At 42.1% G+C, this 12,404-nt stretch overlaps 1 pseudogene across 1 annotated transcript in view; it reads right to left on the minus strand.

Moving 5' to 3' along the window:
• Window positions 1-496: 496 nt before the first annotated feature.
• Window positions 497-12,404, minus strand: part of LOC311494961 — a 38,107-nt pseudogene continuing 26,199 nt past the window's right edge. The window contains exons 20-21 of the transcript in view: window positions 2,795-2,969; window positions 497-520 (exon numbers count right to left, since the gene is read on the minus strand). The product of the transcript in view is annotated as an uncharacterized misc_RNA (transcript). The remainder of the gene's footprint in view (window positions 521-2,794; window positions 2,970-12,404) is intronic.

Here is a 12,404-nt window from a genome sequence, read left to right on the forward strand (position 1 = left end):
AGAGGTGGGGTCCACCCTGGACAGCTCTCCAGTCTATCTCAGGGCTAACACAGAGAGACAGACAACCATTCACACTCACACATACAGCCAATTTAGAATCACCAATTAACCTAATGAGCATGTCTTTGGATGGTGGGAGGAAAATAATAAAATCAATTTCTAAAAAGACTTCACTTCAGACAGACAGAACTGAACCTTAATTTAAACTGATATAACTCATAAAGACCCAGCAACCATGCAAAGGCATCAACAGATTTAATTTATACAACAATCAGTCACCATTCATACATAACACAGTTTCCAAATAAAATAAACTGTCTCTATGTCACTGTCAGCAGGGTGTTCATGTGGACTGAGGCAGGGTGTTCCAAGACAGAAGTTGATCTACTGATCTGTCTTTTCTGTTCTCTGAAAAGATAATTTGACAGCATCCAAATGTATAATAACTGGATTCTGGAGGAAATGTACTCCACAATGAATGGTTTCATCTGAGAGTTTAGACTGGTTGCTCAGCTTCACCCTGAGGAGAGAAACACATTCACTTAAAGTAGAAACATTTGTAGAGACATCACACAGCCAGACAATCCTCAGTTAATAAACATTTCATTGAAGAACACACGGCTGTCTTACCTCCTGTAGTGGCAATGACACTGATTCTTGGACTGTTCTTCTTGCAACGGTTCGAGCAATGATTTTAATGAACCTTGGGGTCCCTTTTTAGATTAAACATAATTTAATATCTTAGATAAACCCAGTGCTGTGATCTGTAACAGTGCACATAACCAAATAGTGAGAAATAAACATACCTCCCTGGAGTTGTCTGCATTTCTGTTTCTGACTAGCCTGGCTGACGCGACTGCACATCTCAATAGGCGCGTTCGACTTGATGCAGATCTGTCTGAGTCTGACTTGACGTGATGCATTCTGGGATGAACGCAATGCATGCTGGGATGGACGCAATGCATGCTGGTTAGAAATCCTGTCCGACTTGAGTCAGACGGGGAGGGACTTACCACTACGTCACCATGTCACATGACCTTAAAATATCGCGGGAGTCTTCGCCTGCAGACAGATCTTGCAGTTGCTCTCCACGAACTGCACGACCGGAAACCCGCCCTCATGACGTCAGGTCAAAGACGTGATTGGGCAGTTTGGGAGGAATCTCCTCATGACGATTTTGACGTTTCTCGCTTCGTTATGTTGGAATATGCGAAAATGAACAGAAATGGAAGGGATACCTTCTTATAAGTGATTTCTGCAACAATGGTAGGCTGGCCTACTGAAAACGCTGTACATCTGACTGCAGTTCAATGCAGTGTTCATTTCTTCCATTAAACAGTAAAAAGGCATTTTTAACATGTTGGTAACAGTAGAATAAGCGGGATAATGGACTTCACTCCATTAGACTATAAAATAAAAAATAAAAATAGCCTGGGCTATTGGCTCAACTGTCAGCACGCTCGGCTCCCGATCCGAGGTGCTGCTGGTTTGAGTCCAGGCGTGTGCAAAGTTCAACACAACGCAGGTTACATTCTAAGGCTTAGCGTCGGGCCGTTTTACCATCTAGAACGCGTGCATTCAATTTGTAGAAGTGTCGTCCATTATCCTTTACTTATATCGTAGTACTGCTTCTTCACTATCATCCTACATTGGTTTAGTGGGTAACACGTCAGTCTGGCGATCGGCCGTCCGTAGTTCGAATCTTGTTAACGGTTAGTAGGTTTTTGGGGTTCTTCTTCACACCTGTCTGTCCAAAAATGAAAACAAATGGCATTTAATCTCCATCTCAATATCTTTCTGTGAATTCGTTTCATGGTTGAGTTACAGGTGCTAAACGACTTTGGGTGTAAAAGTAAATATTCAAATAAGTAGCCTAATCAGCAGTTCATTCTGGCCAAGATTGGAGACCAAAGCACTATGCTACTTAATCCTTATTCAGTAGATTTGCTGCTATTCACAATCCTTTGCATACAGCATGCTTGTTGTAACACGGGTATAAATTCCGGTAACTCCAAAGGTTCTATTTCGTCGGCAACAACGAATGCAAACACCGCGAGATCCGCCATTGTTTACACGAAGTTGACCGTGTCCGACTTGTCTGCAGCCGTTTTATGCTCCACCCCTACAGTCGGCGTAAGATCACGCTGACGTAAGCAAGTCAGACTCAGACAGGCGCAGACAAGTCGAACGCGCCTAATGAGATGCTGGTCTGGAAACTACGTGTTTATTTTCTCGTATTTGAGGCGTGGTTTTACAAACGCCTAGAGCCGTTTATTGGGCGCTACGAATGTCTATCAAATGCGCCTGGTAATTCCCATGCTGCCTTGCGCGCGTTAGCAGAGCAAACACATCCTTCTTGGCAATGAAGTCTTTCAACGCCAAACGTTGCTCTTTTTTTAAAATAAACTTGCGTTCTAAGCTACTTAAAACACTGTCTAAGGCTGCATCGAACGGTAACGTTAGGTCCGCTGCCATGTTGGATTAACACGCTACAAGCTTCGGTGTCGCGCATAGACGTCGTCATCGTCTTGCTGCCCCCCCCCGTTCTGTGATTGGTTCCCTATCTCAGGCGAAAATATGGGCGATGGTTTCCAGACTGCTTTTGCAGCGAGAATGAAATCGCGCGCAAAGCAGTATGGGAACACCCAGGCTAGTTTCTGACTATAACTGAACAAAACCAGTGAAAAACATAATTACCAGCACTGTCATGACTCAGCAGAAAACATTATCATCCATCAAAGATGTGACAAAACATAGAAAAGAAGAACATTTTCCTGACATAAATGAAACCTACCTGCTGATAGATTTTCTTTCTGTAGACGTAGCACAATATTCGTACTACTGTTAGAATGGCTAAAGAAACCACCACACCAGTGATGATCCCTACAACATTTAAAGTTTGTTCCTCACATACAGAATCAGTTGAGGTAGTTCCTGGTGTTATCAGCTGAAGGTTTATTGATTCACATCTAGAATAACAGAGACGTGTTTTACATGAAGATGTACAGAAAGAAAAAAAAACATCCAAGACCAATGTTTTTCTAATAATAAACTTTTCCTGGAAATGCTGTTGTAAGACGATCTACAGCCTGCATAGACAATCAAAGGATATAGACAGGTATCAAGATAATAATGAGACTAATTAAAACGTTTTAGTGGTGTTCTACAACTGGCCTATAGTCTCAGTAGTTCCTGCTTCCTCAAAGAATCAAACTGCAATTGATAAATGGTCGATATTAAAGAACAACTGAGCAAAGTCCACCTTGTCTTAACCTAGAAACACCTTTATTAGACTTTTAGCTCTTGACTTCCATCTAGTGGTCAAAAACCACCATGTGCAGATTTAATGAGCAAACTGTCACAAAGATCAGTTTCCTTAAACTTTGTTCTCATTTAAAACTAGAAAACCAACCTTTTTCCTTGATGTATTGTGAGATGCATGTGAGATGTAAACATCAGATGTAAAGTTTGAACATCCAAGACATCAGAACAGCATCTGTAAGAAAAATGAAATCTTAACAAAAACTGCATTTTCCAGCAGGAATCCTGGTTATACATGTAGTTACATGTTACATATATCAATAACAGTGTACATTCACTATACAGTTGAATTTCAGTTTACAGATTTCACTAAGTTTGGACACACCTTCTCATTCAATGGTTTTTCTGTATTTTTATTATTTTCTAGATTGTAGATTAATACATAAGACATCAAAACTATGAAGGAACACATGAGGAATTGTGTAGTAAACAAAGAAGAATTAATCAAAACCAGAATGTGTTTTATATCACACCAATGGCTTTGACGACAGTTTTGCAGACTTATGTTATTCTCTCAAGCAGCATCTCAGTGTTTTTGCTCATTTCTCTATTTCTTTTTTCCCTTTTCTTTTCTTTGTATTTTACCACTTCTCTAAAGCCCTTTGCCACTGCCTCATATAGAGTCATGAGTTAATTCTAATTAAAGCTCATGTGCAGTTTATCGTTGCAGAAAAATACAAAGCCTGCTGTCCTTTCTACAGCAAAGATACATCCAGTCCCTACAGTACTCCTCAGTACCTTTCAGTTCATGGTCATAGCTGCTCTCTGATAAATAAACAATAAATAAAAGTTGAATCCTAAAGTAGGAGGAAGTGGTTGGTTACAAATGACGTAAAATAAAAAATATGAATTAGTAGGCTAATTAACTAGAAAAAAAGAACTTGGGTTTCCCAGGATTAGATGTTTAAGAAATAAAACAAAGCAAACAAAAAACTCTAGCTAGGAACACGAATAAAGAGCATTATGGATATGGCGTGCATCTTTTTAACGATGTTACTTTTGAAAGTTAGTAGCCTATGGTTCCGTTCATAACTTCTTATACAGGTCGTAGTTTCGTTTCTAGCAGCTGTCGTTTCTATGTTAGTAGCCTACCTTCATCAGACAGCTCTGTGCTTTACTTGCGTTGTTGTCCTTTGTTCGACAACATAACCCTGGTAGTATCAGTATCACGCGAATCAGCTATGAGCCAATCAGAAAATAGTATTTCTCGTTGCCGGGTGAAATAGCAGCATTTCGTCACCAAATGTCTTTTTTCTAGTTTATGTGGTTTAAAGGAAATGGTCCTTTATTAGATTAATATACTATTATCTTCAAACACACTTTACCCTCGCCCCCTAAAAAAATAAAAATAAAAGTAAATCCTGGTAGTATAAAGGGGGAGACAAACCATAGTAGTGGACAACAGAGAGACTGTGTTTAGAGTTTAAACAGGTGATAAGCTGATGCCTGCAAGATGAATCAGAATTCATAAGTGTATACCCACGAGGAACTTACCGACGACGACCAACGTAGGAACCAGCTGCCACAACACAGCAACGTAGAACCCAAAATCCAACAAAAAGGGGAAAAAACCGTAGAAACCAAAATCCAACAAAAAAGGGAAAAAAACGTAGAAACTAAAATCCAACAAAAAAGGGAAAATAACGTAGAAACCAAAATCCAACAAAAAATGAAAACGTATAAACCAAAGTCCAACAAGAAAAAGAACAAAAACGTAGAAACCAACTAATTAACGTTAAGAAAAGCCAAAACATGGTAGCAAAAGAAAAAAACTGTCTCGTATTTCTCTGAGGTCACGCCCATACAATGAACTAATCAGGTTAAAGATTCTCTTCTTCCTGAATCAGAGGACTAACCCATAGATAGGACTAACCAACCACAAACACTCACTGAGACTGGACGTCACTCCAGTCAGTGAATCTAAATAAGAAGTTAAATATTACAGTAAACAAGTGGTTAAACTCACTGGTGTTTATTATGTGCCTGATATATTTTATTCACATGATATGATGATACTTTGCATTTTTATTCAGTTTGGTTGTTTTTGATTAGAAAGCTATTGAAAATATATCTGGGCTACAACAACACTAACCTGTAGGCAGATATCCACTGTGGATTTTAATTTTTGTATTTTCCATACTTTCTTTGAATATTTAATAGTCATGGTAGCACAAGTGGTTTCCTGATTGTACAGGTTTTTGAGTTTTTTTGTTACTGTGGAGTATCTTCAAATATTATTAAATGGTTTATAAGTAAGATTTAAGTCACCGGTGTAAAATCACGGAGACAGTGTTCTATATTGAATTGAATTGAATACTTTATTGTTATTGTACATTATTGTACAAAATAGTGCGCCACATCTGAAACATAAACATACCCATTCACATAGCCACCAGCATCCACAATCATACAAACATGAATTATAAAATATAATAGCAACAATAAAATCAATTCTTAAAAAGACTTGACTTTTGGACTTCAGATTAATCAGTGAACAGAGCAACATTTCCCCTGATAAAACACATGTTAGTGCTCAGACTTTTTTGAACAATACAGGTCCAACCAGGACAACTTTGGCAAAATATAATATACAATATTTTTGTATATTATATACAATATTGGTAAACAGGAAAAGTTTATCAATATATTAAGAGAAACTAGCTTATTTTAAGCTGAAATGACTCGAAAAGCAACAATTAAAACAAGCATATGTTGCATTACAACGTGCAAAGGCATCAACAGATTTCATTTATGCAATACAACAGTCAGTCACCATTCATAGATAACACAGTTTCCAGATAAAATAAACCGTCTCTATGTCACTGTCAGCAGGGTGTTCATGTGGACTGAGGCAGGGTGTTCCAAGACAGAAGTTGATCTACTGATCTGTCTTTTCTGTTCTCTGAAAAGATAATTTGACAGCATCCAAATGTATAATAACTGGATTCTGGAGGAAACGTACTCCACAGTGAATGGTTTCATCTGAGAGTTTAGACTGCTCCTGTTACTGGTAGGAGCGCTATTGCAAGAAATGCTCCCATGGGTCGTATTCGAGAGCATGTACAAACGACTTATGTGGTCGTATAAGTTGGAGGGCTTGTTGATTAATTTAGTTTTTGTTTTTAACTGCCATGCACATGTACGTACCGCCTGCATGTTCAGGCTGAACCTCCTAGAAACACAGGAGCTAATGAATGCAGACAATGACCAGTGATGTTCAAGGGGACACTTTTGGCCAAATGTCTTTTTTCTAATACATTATTAGTAAATAAAAAAAGGCCCCGGTAGTATGAAGGGGGAGGCAAACCATAGTGAAAAACAGAGAGACAGTGTTTAGAGTTTAAACAGGTCATTAGTTGAATCCTGTTAGATGAATCATAACTAATACAGGAACTTATCGACGACGACCAACGTAGGAACCAACTGGCAAAAAAAAACTCACTGGTGTTCATTATGTGACTGATATATTTTATTCACATGATATGGTGACACTTTTTTTATTAGAAAGCTATTCAGTTCAATTTTCGTCTCAAGACGCAAATTGAACAAAACCCGGCCTGAAACCCCCAGAGCAGCCTGAAGGCGACAGTGGCAAGGAAAAACTCCCTTTTAACAGGAAGAAACCTTGAGCAGAACCCAGCTCATATGGAGGGACCCATCAGCCTAAGGCCAGCCGGGTAGAGACAGAGAAGAGAGCAGTAGGAGAAATGAGATAAACATACATCTGTCATAGATACACATATCTGACTAAAGCGTACATGTGGAATCTTATGATACAAACTGATGATGTTATATGACAGTCTGAAAATGTAAGGAATAGGCAGGTTGAAGAATTGTTCATTCAGGTAGGAGTGGATAACTGCAGGAGGCCATGAAGACTGGGCAGGCTGATGAGACTATTTGAAATATATTGGTAGTACAAGTGGTTTCCTGACAGCACAGTTATGACTGGCATTAGTATTAGTCATTTAATAGCATTAAATGGTTTATAACTAAGGTTTAAGTCTCTACACTGGTGTAAAACCACGGAGGCAGTGTCCTATATTGAAATGAATTAAATTAATGCTTTATTGTTATTTTATATCAGTACAACAAAATAGCATGCTACATCTGAACAGTACAAAGATAAATACAAACAAAGAGATTCACACCCATTCACACTTCTCTCCTCGAAGCAGAAACAGTGGGGAAGATTTGGACCACGTGGTTGTGCCAAATAAATGAAAGCAATAAAACAAAACTAGGCCTGGTTAACACACTTCCATATGGAAAACAATAAACAACTAGTACTAACTATCTTCTCTACTAAAAAGGTTACCAAAACTATATAGGTGGCACCAACCAACAATCCTAGTGCGTAACAAAGGATCACCTACGTGGTGGGGTGTAAAGGGTATCCCAATCTTACCTCTGGTCTACACCTTCCACCACAAGTGAAATAAATCATTCAAAAAGGGTCCACACGCCTCAATACCACGGCAGGTGACAGAAAGCAAAAAGAACAATCGAGCAGGGTAACAAGCAGAGGGTAGAGACTGGACCAAAAGCGAGCAACAAGCAGTAGCAAGTCAAGTGCAGGGGAAGTAGAGAGAGAGACCTGTATCTGGATCCTTTTAATGTAGGTGGTAACTGGATGAACCAACTAATCAGCAGGCCCCACCAGACTTGGACCCAGGTGGAATCACTTGTAGAATCACCTGAACACACTCACTTTATTGCTGCACACTAAGACTATGGTGCTTTTATATAGCACTTTTTTATATAGCACTTTTCTGCCTATTCTACCTATTTACAGTCACAGACACATCTACCCATTCGCCCACACAAGCACACACACATTCATAAACACATTCACACACCAATGCCATGCACTGGGAGCAACTGGGGATCCAATGTCTTGCTCAAGGACACTACGGCATGTGGCACATTCCGGAGATCGAACCGCTAACCCTCTGGTTCATGGACAATCCGCTCTACACATTGAGCCACAGTCGCCTGTGTTTATTATTGTAGTTATTTATAAAAATGATCTTCTGCCGTCCCTCCAATAATAAATAAAGAATCTGTGAATTCAGGATGATATTTATTTGTGTGTGCAAATTTTAATTATCAGAGGTTTACTGTGTGTATTATGTACACATCAGTCTATGTTTAATGTCTCATGCACACAGTGCACACAGTTATATTATTATTTTTCTCTCCTCCACGGAAAAAATTGCTTGTTTTGGGCGTGTTGTCAGAGGCACAATAGGATTTGTTAAAATATCTATGCATTCCCAGCTGTGTCTGTGCTTTTTCGGCTCCTTTTGATCTTCCTGTTCCATTCCTTTGTCCTCATGTTAAGCTAATCAAACTCTGACTTATGCGTCAGTTTAATTTTTCTTCCTTGTTCCCGCTCAGAGTGGCCTTATTGCAGAAACAAGTGACTGAATGTAGCTTTCTTTTATTGTTCATTAAAGACTGATTCCTGTTGCCAAAAATTCACTGCTGTCATGATCATGAGCTTTTCCAAACCCAAAACAACCCAAAGTTTGAACCACTTTAATGCTGATGGCACGTTTCTGCCTTTCCTTCCATCTTTCATTTTGCCTATAAAACCACGGCGTCAGCTCTACAGTCCTTGTAAATGTTTAATCCCCCTCTGTCTCTCAGCTCAGGTGACTGTGTACATACTATACAATCCTTAACCCTGCAGAGTTTTTTTTTCTGATAATGGCCGCCTGCTGAGGCACAAAAAATACTGTGAGAGGGAACCACAACAGTGAAGTTGTGTGCTGCACAGCTAAACTGAGAAAATCATTATGAAGCTATGAAGCGTGATAGTGAGTAAGCTGCAGCTTCAAGTTACGTCAATTGTAATTTTATACAAATATTGATTAGAATCACTTCAGGAAGGATTTAAATTAAAATCCATTAGTTGCACAGGGCTAGTTGCTATATGAAGTATTTTGAAAATCTACTTAAGAAAAGAGATATACCGTGCGTACTTCATCGTTGACTACAAACATGTGTGCAGGGTGTGTGTGTGTGTGTGTGTGTGTGTGTTTTTGATTGGCTACAGGCATAGGCAAGGCATACAGGTCCAGCCAGGACAGTCTCAAACTTTGGGGCCAAGCCCAAACCCTGAAGATTGCTCTATACCAGCATTTCCCAAACTTCTTTGGCCGCGCACCCCCTTCTATGTCCCAACTGGGTTGACACACCCCCAATCCCACACACCTTAAAAAAAAGAAGCAAAAAAAAAAACAAACAAAAAAAAAAAAACGCAACAAGCTTTTTTATAGCCATATTAAAGGAGGCATGTTTAATCATGTTCAGATGAACAGAACACACACATAATAAAATGATCACGATCACAACAACGCCCTCTCGCATTTGGATTACACTGAAACACTAAGTTACGCACAGCTTCCACTTTTAAGAGCAAAGAGGATGATGACAGGCTCAGGATCAGAAGCAGAAACACACAGGTTGAGGGACATGTTATGATATTTTCAGCCACGTCAAACAAAAATTGCTGAAACTTTAAATGACCGTGGAGCTAACACAACACGTCATCCTAAAACAGCGATTATGGAGATAAAATTAGAACGCCAGCAATTTTAATTGCATTGTAAAGTTACACACGACCCACAATATCGATAATTAACTAACATGAGAAAGAAAGCAAGCAATGTCAATTCAGCGATTCTGACAATAAAAATGATCAAAATAACTGGAATCATACAGAAATTACATTTATATCACAGACCAATGGAAAAATAGTATGATTTATTTTATCAATTGTATAATTATTTATTTTATTGTCATTACATTTCATGATTCTGGGTGAGGCACTGCCTCAGTGCCTTGAAGAACGTTAGGTTACGTTGTAACCTTGGTTCTCTGAGTGAAGAGACTATCTCTCCACTCCGTTACATATTCCATGTGTACGGGGAATGACCTCCCCTGCATGTCAGGGTACGTGGATACTTCTTTAAGGCGCCCCCAGGTTTACCCTATAAAGCACCTGTGCTGACGTGAAATCAGTGATAGTTTGATCGACACTGGTCTCCGAGCGGCCCTAAGAGCTGGAGAGATAGTCTCTTCACTCAGAGAACCAAGGTTACAACGTAACTTAACGTTACATAACGGAGCCACCAGAATCAGCCTCCCCCCTTTCATCTGCAGCCTTCGGAGAAGAGGCTGGAGAAGGGATAAGGGGGGAAAAACGTAGAGCAGCCTCTGGGACCCGGGGCCGCCCCGGCAGGGCGAACCCAGGAGAGTGCTCCTCCACTCTCCTGGACACGGGCCCCCTCTCGACATGATGTCCGCGGCCGTGTTCAATGACGCCGGCACGTGTACTGCTCTGAGCAAGCAAAAGATGGGGTGGGCCCATTTCAGCAGACTGGTTGCCAGCTTGCACAAGATGGGGGAGAGCAGGCCCCCCTGCTTGTTGATGTAGGTGGCTGCCACCGTGCTGTCGGTCCTGACAATGACATGGTGGTCTCTCAGTCTCGGTAGGAACTGGTGAAGTGCAAGAAAGACGGCTCTCAACTCCAGGACATTTATGTGCTGGGTTGTCCAAGGACCGGGGCAGCAACCGCTGACCCCCCAGCCCTCGTGGACGGCGCCCCAGCCTGCCAAGGATGCGTCGGTGGAGACCACTTGGTGATAGACCACTGGTCCCAGAGTACTCCCTTTCTGTATGTTGTCCGAAACTCTCCACCAGTGAAGGGCTGTGTGAAGTCCCCGGGAGACCACCACCTCGGAGTGGTGGGACCTCTGTGGACATAAGCCCAGGCTCAGCAAGGACTGTTGGACAGGTCTCATGTGCAGCAGGGTCAGAGGGACTACTTGCACCATTGCCGCCATCAAGCCCATAAGGCGAAGGCAGAGCCCCCAGCTGACCCACTGGAAGTGTCTGAGGCAGGCCCTGAAGGCCTGCCTCAGACCCCCGAGGCTTAGATGACGGTCCCCCGCCCCTTGCTTGACGGCGGGTGTTCCGCCTACGGAGAGCCTCCAGCTGTGGTCTGCGGTCCCCCGGCCCCCATGCCTTGACCTCAGGTGTTGGACGAGGTGCGGGCGCTATTTTTGCCTGTCTCAAACCCCTGGAGTGCCTCAAGGGGCTCCCCGAGACTTCCTGCGCGCAGCGGCGATTTTCTTGTGCCTGCTGCAGCAGCCTAGCAGCATTTGGGCCAAACACTGCTGAGGGGTCTACGGGCAGCCTTAGCAGGCAGTCCCGATCCCCCTGCTGGAGCTGTGGCATCTGACCACCGAAAGGGATGCCAGAGCTTTGCCTGCAGTCTCCGCCTGCTCCTACATAACTGAGGAGGGGCATGAGGAAGCTGCCTGAAGCTCGCCTACAACACCGGATCCCCCTGAACCGTCCTGTAGCTGACAAGACAGCTGGCAAACGTACAGGGACATGATCGCTCCAGTGTTAGCCAGGCCGGTCTGAGTAGCCATGGCTCTGTGCAGCTTGGCAAGCAGGCCGTCCATAACCCTGCAATTCTTGCTAGGGCATGTGGCTCTGCCGAGAACAGAGCTGGAGGGAGAGACCAGCGGAGTAAGAGCCAGGTCCAGTGGCGGAAGCGATCCACAGGCGACCTGCTGTAACCCTCTTTACTTTCGTTTTTACTCGGATTATAACTCTGCACCCTGACTGAGGTGGAGATCAAACAATCACTGATTTCACGTCAGCACAGGTGCTTTATAGGGTAAACCTGGGGGCGTGACCGGGCAAGCCGGTGTGTCTTAAAGAAGTATCCACGTACCCTGACATGCAGGGGAGGTCATTCCCCGTACATATGGAATATGTAACGGAGTGGAGAGATAGTCTCATATAGACATAAATTCTTCTCCGCCAGTACATTTTTGATCTCGCATACCCCCTAGAGGCAGCTCTATACCATTATCCCTCCACTAAACATCACAGTTGACACAATGCAGTCAGGCAGGTAACGTTCACCCAGCGTCTGTCAAACCCAGACTCATCCACCTGACTGCCACAGCAGTGTGATTTATCACTCCACAGGACATGTTTCCACTGCTCCACAGTCCAGTGTTGGTGTGTTTTACACTCCATTGGACATTTGTGATGC

This window comes from Chelon labrosus, assembly GCF_963514085.1.
Source record: "Chelon labrosus genome assembly, chromosome: 10".
Taxonomy (NCBI): domain Eukaryota; kingdom Metazoa; phylum Chordata; class Actinopteri; order Mugiliformes; family Mugilidae; genus Chelon; species Chelon labrosus.